This window comes from Capsicum annuum, chromosome 3 (genome assembly GCF_002878395.1).
Source record: "Capsicum annuum cultivar UCD-10X-F1 chromosome 3, UCD10Xv1.1, whole genome shotgun sequence".
NCBI lineage: Eukaryota > Viridiplantae > Streptophyta > Magnoliopsida > Solanales > Solanaceae > Capsicum > Capsicum annuum.
The window spans coordinates 1,050,330-1,058,063 of NC_061113.1; the positions used below are offsets into that span (position 1 = coordinate 1,050,330).

Sequence of the window (7,734 nt, forward strand, 5' to 3'; positions counted from 1 at the left end):
GTGAAGTTGGAGTGTGTCGTAGCAACTTTGGTCGGGGGTTATTGGATGCTTATCTCTTCTTTTTCAGTAAGCAAGAATACAAAATATCTCAAGGCATCAAACTTGGGGCCAAAAAGTATATGTTTTGGAAAGCTGATGGAATGTGTTCAAGGGACCAACCTCTACTTTCCAGCTACTACAATTTTCACCCTTTTCCCCTTGGTGCTATCTGCTTTCTCTCTTTTCTCAGCAGCAATAATGCAGACCACATAATTGAAGACTCCAATTATTGCTCATTGTGAATATTATTCATCGGCTTAACGTAAATTCAACTATTATCTCTGTTGGTCTAAGTATACGTTTGCTCCTTTTTAAGCTTGGATCAGAAAATTGAAGATATGTACTAAACAGGCGAAAGAGATCCAGAAGATAAAATTACAAGCTGATCGACTGCATTTGCAATTCTCTATTCTGGTTTCACTTGTTATCTGTAAGTCAACTTCTCCATAAATCATTAGATCGCGTTCTTTGCAATTCTGTATTAAAGTTTATTCATCATATTACCGAGGTGTGGCACTACGAAAAGAGGGGAAGCAGCACCAACACTACTAGAAACCAATACATTTCTCACCACGAATCAATGGGAAATTGTGATATGAAACATGGTTTTCCCACTCATTTCTCACCGAACCAGCTCACTGAAAAAATACACGGTGAGAAACAGATTCTCATTGAAACATTGGAAAGCTTTCTAATTTTTTCTTGTGAAAACAACAACAACAAACCTAGTGTATTCCCACGTAGTGGGGTCTGGGAAGGGTAAAATGTACGCATCCGGAGAAGTAGAAAGGCTGTTTCCGATAGACCTCCGGCTCAAGACAAAGAACAGTAAACAAATCCGTAATAAAGCATGAAACAAGATGGAATAACAGAAATAAAACATCCACAAAGTAATACCCTACACTAACAAACCAAAGGAACCTCCACCCCCATACCCTCCTATTAGCAGTTTCAACCTATGGACATAGCCCTAAGACTACCAGCCCGGCTACCCCAAAGCTCTCCTAAATTCTAAGTACGACTAGCCTTCTAACCTAATTCGTGTCCTCTGGACCTTCCTATCTAGGGTCATGTCCTCAGTAAGCTGTAACAGCTCCATGTCACGTCTAATCACTTCTCTCCAGTATTTCTTTGGCCTACCCTTACCCCGCCTGAAACCATCCAAAGCTAGCCTCTCACACCTACGAACTGGGGCATCCGTGCCCTTCCTCATCACATGTCCGAACCATCCCAGAAAAATGCTACTATATTTTCTTTTTATCACTGATTCAATCAAAATAACTGTGGGAATAGCCACTGAACATTTTCCAATGGAAATTTCAATGGGAAAACAGTGATTTTCTATAGTAGTGTAACATATTATAATGGGGAAGGATGAAACATTTGGTGTTCAATCAAAAGGTTTAAAAATAAAATTTATTTTATTACACGCTGTGAATTTGTTTTACTTATTAAAAAGTTAAAAGTGTTGTTTGTATTCAGTTTTTCTCCATTTCAGAACCATCAGAAACAACCTCTCTTATCATACCTTCCCCATACCGATTACACCGGATATTTTGTTGTTGTTGTTCTTTTTCAGAGCCATGAACTACATGACAAAATGACGCAACATACGATTCCATTCATAGTACAATTAAATATGAGACTACAGTTTTCTACATAAAATAACAACATTATAGTATAAGGGAACAAGATGTCCTCTTTTAAAGGCTGAATAGCATGCGTTGAACGATAAATAGAAAAATTAACGCAAGAGAATTATGTATTACAAGTCAAAACCTCTGGGAAAGGTTGTGCAATTTTTCATAACACAAGCATTAACATAGATTCAAAAAGTAGATATTATTGATCTTAATGAAACTAATATCGTAAGATTTTGTGAACTTGCAGGAATTTTCTACTTTATCTGCGGAAGATGGCTCAAAATGAAAACAAGGAAATGTTAGATCACCTAAGAAGGATCAAGATCGTAGGTGATCTAGATAGCTTAGATATTGATCAAATTGAGAAACTTGAAATGGATCTAAGATTGTTGAGAACCTTTGTAAAGTATCATCATGTTCTTTTGCCTGATTCCACAGTCATACTCACAAAGACTGCAAATCTGATTTTGAAAATGCTTCACCAGGATTTTAATTTAATTCCATATGAATGTACAACTAACCTTAATCTGGAAAGGCTAGAGTCACATTTGTTTGAATTCATTGAAGGTAATACCAGTTTAAGTTACAATTCTGAGTTGAATGGTTTTGATCTGTCGGATTATATGGATTGCCTCGGAGAGAATCTGAATGATGTACTGAAGTGCCACAGGGAATTGAATGGGCCTTACCTTGAAATAAATCAGTTTATAAAGGAACTGGAAATTGTTCAAAAGTAAATGAAATTTTTGAGATACTTGTATGCCGCAGAGATAAATGGTTACGTCAACCATGAGAAGTTGGAATGTTTGGAGACTCGACTTCAGTTCATGGCTAACAATGTGGGACAATTTTGTCTTACTGTTTTAGTTGACGTTAAGTCTGAAGATGATATATTCAATATGTCTAAAGATGATATATTCAATGAACCTCCCTGTCTATTATGTTTGATTGTGTTAGTGGAGCTGGAAATGAAGAAGATTTTTCTAGGTGAACTACAAGCTTCAAAGTTTACTCAATCAAAAATTTTCAAGGACAAGAAATTACCAAAAGGATTTTCACATCAACTCCACAGTTTGCTGATGTATCTGAAAAACAAAAAGCTCGAGAACTTTCCTAATAATATTGATATGGCAATAGAGTTCTTGTTGGTTTTCCTTGATGCTGATGTATCAAATCATGTTAATAATGGTAACTGGTTGAATGAGGTTATGGAAAAGGTGGCAGCTATAGCTGGTGATGTTCTCTATGTAATTCAAAAGCTTCTTCCTAGATCTATAGACAAAGATGCCACGAGCGAAATAGATATTTTCTCGATGCAGATACTGGAGAAAACTAAAGTTCTGAAGGCACCAGTGGAGTCAAACTACAAATCCTTAAAATTCACTCCATCTCAGTTCCGCTGCACTTTTGGTGGATTGAGATTTCTGGATTCTCTTTTGAGTAAATTGAATGAGATGTTGAAATCTAAATCAGATTTAGATTTCCTGATGAAACCTCTTTTTGATAATTTGGAGAGAGAGTTATCATCTCTAACATCCATTTTAGAGGAGGAATTGTCATCTTTATCATCCATTTTCAGAGATGTCGCAAAGGTGCATCATGAACATGTAATTCTTAAAGATTTTCAGAGGCGTACTGTCAGTTTGGCATATGAAGCTGAGGTTGGCATCGATTCTATTCTTGTTCATTATAATGTGTTTTGGCATATTTTTTGCTCACTTCCTACAATCTTAAAAGAGATCAAGAAAATTAATGCAGAGGTGACTGAGATGTGGTCGGCAGACATCGCTCTTAAGCCTCACTATGTGGTAGATCCATCTAAACATCTGCCAAGTCAACATAGCAATCCCGTGCGTGATGATGATGAGATAGTGGGTTTTGAGATAGCAACAGAAAAACTAATTTGGCATCTGACTCGAGGGACAAGTGAGCTAGATGTCATCCCTATTGTTGGGATGGGGGGACAAGGGAAAACGACTATCGCTAGAATGGTGTATGATGATAAGATCATTGTTTCTCACTTCGATATTCAGTCATGGTGCGTCATTTTCAAAGATATAACCGGAGATATCTATTAAAAAAGATTTTTAGTCAAGTTACCGGTTCAATGGATGAGGGAGAAAAGGATGACATCCTTGCTGACAAGTTGAGGAAAAGCTTAATCGGAAAGAGATATCTCATTTCATTGGATGATCTGTGGGATGGTATGGCATGGGATGACTTAAGACTTTGTTTCCCTGATGGTGGAAATAATAGCAGAATAATCGTAACAACCTGCCTTGAGAAAGTGGGTGTGCAAGTCAAGTACCATACTGATCCTTATTCTCTTCCATTCCTCACAGCAGAAGAGAGTTGCAAATTGTCGCATAAAAAAGCGTTTCAAACGGAAGATTGCCCGTTTAGACTACAAGATGTGAGTCAAAGAGTTGCAGGAAAATGCAAAGGATTGCCTCTAGTGGTTGTATTGGTAGCTGGAATAATCAAAAAAAGGAAAATGGAAGAATCATGGTGGAATAAGGTTAAAGATGGTTTACTTGACTATCTTGATCCTGAGTCTGAAGCATATAGTCGGGCGACTATGCAGTTGAGTTTTGATAACTTATCAGATTGTTTAAAGCCTTGTCTTCTTTACATGGGGATGTTTCAGGAGGACTCAAGAATTCGAGTGTCTAAATTGGTAAGTCTATGGATTGCGGAAGAATTTGTGCAGGACATTGAATCTGCCGAAGATTGCTTGATGAATCTCATTAGTAGTAACGTGGTAATGGTTTCAAATAGAGAATACAATGGTAAGGTCAAATATTGTCAGGTTCACGATGTAGTGCTTCACTTCTGCTTGGAGAAGAGTATAGAAGAAAATTTTATGCTGGCAGTGAAGGGGCATCTTATCCAGTTTCAACCGTCTGAATGGAAGGGAAGTCGAGTTAGCTTCAGTTTCAGTAAAGAGCTTTCCAAGTTTACATCTTTGGTCTCCAAAACAGGGAAGCCTTTCCACCAACACTTGAGGTCACTGATAACGACTAATTACACAAATGCTGAATAGAATCCCTTCCGTCAGGTTAGTGAAGTGAGACTTCTTAAGGTCTTAGATTTGAGTTCTTTTTATGTGAGACGATCTTTGTCATCAGCTACATTGAAACCACTAATTCACTAGAAGTACCTCGCAGTTGAGGCAGAAAAATTCCATTTTCATCCAGAACCACATCTGCCCCATCTTGAAACTTTAATTGTGAGGTTTTACGGACAGTCTCCATCGTTACCAGCGTCTTTTTGGAAAATGAAAAAATTAAGGCATGTTGAGATTAATTATGCGGAACTTGATTTGGAAGATGATAAGCAGGGTATCTTTGAAGAATCCTCTAAAATAGAAAATTTGAGGATACTAAGAGGGGTTAAATATCATGGTGATAGGCTGAATGTGTTATTACGGAGGTGTCCCAATCTTCATGAACTTGAGATCCTGATGATACATGTATTAGTCTCGAATTGGAGAGTCTTACTCAGCTTCACCTTTCCTTTACTCATGCCGCCTTTCTATCCGGGTTACACTTGCCTTCAAATTTAAAGAAGTTGGTACTCAGGATTCGTATAGAAAATGTGATGTCCTTCAGCCTACCGAGCCTGGAGTATCTCCAACCTTGAAGATTTCAAGTTTCTTAAACTTAAGTACTTGAAAATGGTGAACTTAGGTATCTCGAGGTGGGAAGCCTCAGAAGACTCATTTCCCCAGCTTGAAACGCTTGTTATAAAAAGCTGCAGGGATCTCGAGAAGATTCCCCATAGCTTTGTAGATATTACAACACTGAAAATGATTAAGTTGATTGACTGAAACAGATCTCTGAAGGATTCAGCTGAGAAAATTAAGAAGGAAGTCAAGGAGGATGAAGGATACGACCGTATAAACCTCATCACTATCAAAGTAAGTAGAAACAAACTCATATCTGCTGTTTTTTACTATCTACGTGCCTCTAATGTGCAAACAATATGTTTAATACAGGAGATTTATCACTGGCGACAAGTGTGAGTCAACCATGTGCCCGTAATCACACAATCGTATTGTTCCTTTCTTTTTATTTCTAATATGATACTTTCGCTCAATTGCTCCATGCTGATCCCAAACTTACGAGGTTGTGTTTGAATTTGACAGCTGTAGCAAAAGCACCCGTCAGAGTGGATGGAATTCATTTCTTAGCTAATTGTTGCTAAAGAGTGGAGCGGTATTAAGAATGAAGCAGTTGTTTTATTAATGTAGTGTACAGTATATAAAGGGCTCATGTCTATTGTGCCGCAACATCCATCCTCTTATCTTGTAACACTACTACCGATTGACTGTGGGCATTTTAAGGGCAAGATAAAGAACTAAACAGGGTACTTTGATGACTATATGTATTATTTGGTTTCTTATACATTCTTTGTATCCTATAAGAGAGGACATATGTAAGTTGAATGAGTTGCTACATTACATCCAAATATGAGTTAATTTCAGGTATGATCGCTGAACTTTATCCATTGTAACAATAAAGTCAAAAATTATTATTTTATGGTTTCATAATCTAGAAAGTCGTTAATAAATAACAAGATCTTTCTCTCCAGGAGATCAGAAAATAAAGTAATGGTTAATAGATTCAAGATAATAGTATTTACAAAGTATTGTCTCAATTCATCCTATTTCATTAGATCCGGGATGTGATATGGTTCTGCAGTATGAGCCGATTATGGACAGTTCCAATAATATTTCCATTTTGAACAAAAATCCATTTTTTTTAATTTCATTTTCTCCATGACTGGAACAAAGGAAGATACACGTTACACTACGAGTTCAAATCAAAAAAGAGATTTCAAAGAATGACAAATCTATTAAGTCTATCAATAACCAAGCCAAATCTGACGTATCACAAGGAATTTGCCTTTTTAATTGATTCCAACTGATTGGATAAAAAACAACTCTTGAATGAAGTCAGGACCTCCTATTTTTTTATGAAGAGAATGAATCATTTTCTAGAAGAATCAGAAAACTGGGTTTGGATCTCTTGTGGGAATGATTTGGAAGATCGAAAACTAAAATAATGGCATTTGCTGGCAACAATATAATGGAGGCAGTCACTTAACATAGTACTCCTTTTGTTGGATTGGATAGGAACTTAAGTGTTACAAAAAGGCAAAAGAAGATCGATCGACTACACTTCACTTGCTTGTTTGCAAATTGTAAGATTGAATATTAACTTTCGATTGCTTTCCTTCTTTCCAAAATTCATCGGATGCAAATAAGTTTTACAGATATACTCAACTTAAAATTAACAAAGAAGGGGCAACGACTTGTCCATTATTTATTTACAGATATACTCCACTAAATATGATCGAAGGAATATCTGTGACATATTTGAAACCAACATAAATGAATAGAAATGTTGGCGAACTTGCAGAAATTTTGAACTTAACTACAGAAGATGGCTCAAAATGACATTGACAGTGCGTTAGATCAGCTAAGAAGGATCAAGAGTAGAGGTGATCTAAGTAGCGTCAAGATTGATCAAATAGAGACACTTGAAATGGAGCTAAGATTTTTGAGAACCCTCATGAAGTACAATAACGTTGTTTTGCCTAATGCCAGGGTAAAAATCACCAAAATGGCCAAATTGATTGTGGAAATGCTTCACTCAGTTTTTGTTGGAATTCCAGATGAATATAAAACTAAACTTAATTTGGAAAGGTTAGAATCGCAATTGTTCGCATTAATTAAAGGTAGTAGTACCATCTTATGTTACAATCTCATGGCTTTCAATCTGTTGGAGTCCCACATCGGTGGGTTAAAGGGTCATTGGTCTCCTTATATGGTATTAGGCAATCCTCCCCTCATGAGCTAGCTTTTGAGGTTGAGTTAGACCAAGGTCCATTTCTTGACATGGTATCAGAGCCAGGTCATCCTCGTTTTGGGTTTCCGGTCCACGCGCCAGTGCTAGTTGGGCCTGGGCGTGAGGGGATGTTAGAGTGGGTAGAAGTCCAACATTGGTTGTCACAACCCGAACCGGGGCCTTGGCCGTGACGAGTATTC

General features: G+C 37.2%; 1 pseudogene; it reads left to right on the plus strand.

Annotated features, from left to right (window-relative positions):
- Nucleotides 1–139: 139 nt before the first annotated feature.
- LOC107866548 lies at nt 140–6,152 on the plus strand (annotated as a pseudogene).
- Nucleotides 6,153–7,734: the final 1,582 nt, after the last annotated feature.